This window comes from Cucumis melo, unplaced genomic scaffold (assembly GCF_025177605.1).
Source record: "Cucumis melo cultivar AY unplaced genomic scaffold, USDA_Cmelo_AY_1.0 utg001555l, whole genome shotgun sequence".
NCBI lineage: Eukaryota > Viridiplantae > Streptophyta > Magnoliopsida > Cucurbitales > Cucurbitaceae > Cucumis > Cucumis melo.
This window is the reverse complement of record NW_026124651.1, coordinates 26,069-26,746: the sequence shown is the minus strand read 5'-3', so window position 1 is coordinate 26,746 and position 678 is coordinate 26,069.

Below are 678 nucleotides of genomic sequence, written 5' to 3'. Positions count from 1 at the left end.
GCTCATTAAATAATACGAAACTAATCTTCACTTCGACAACTCAAGATATTCAAATACATTTTTACGTTCTCTTATAGATATAGCATAGTAATTGAAGTCTCATTCATCTTATTATTATTGATTAAAAAAAATACAATTAGAGATTTGGTGAGATTATCCAATTTGTAAGATACTTATTTTGGATGAGCCACAAGCTAATAGGATGAACTAAATGAGTTCTGCATTATGAACTATGTATCACGCATATGACTTATAGATGTGCTTTAAAAAGTCACATAGGGTGAAATGAAGAAATATAATATGAAAAGAGAATCGGATTCTATTTGTACTGTATCTGAGATGAATCTTGGCCATTCCCGCCTTTCAACTCCCCTAGACTAGACTTTTGGGTCTTATAAGGAACTAATTGAAACTTTCAAATATGTATAAAATAGGAATTGAACGCCAGGAGACAGAGTATGAACAAATAAAAAAGAAGAGGAAACAAAAGAAAATTCTTTTCTTTTACATATCTATATACATCCTTTACATATTTCTATAAATATCCTCTTTATCTTTACTTGTCTATTTTCGACATCTATAAATAGAGTAAAAAATATATATAGTTTAGTTAAAGGGTAGATTTCCAGACATCATCATGTATCAGTATTTTTCATGATCTATATTATTAATGAATCC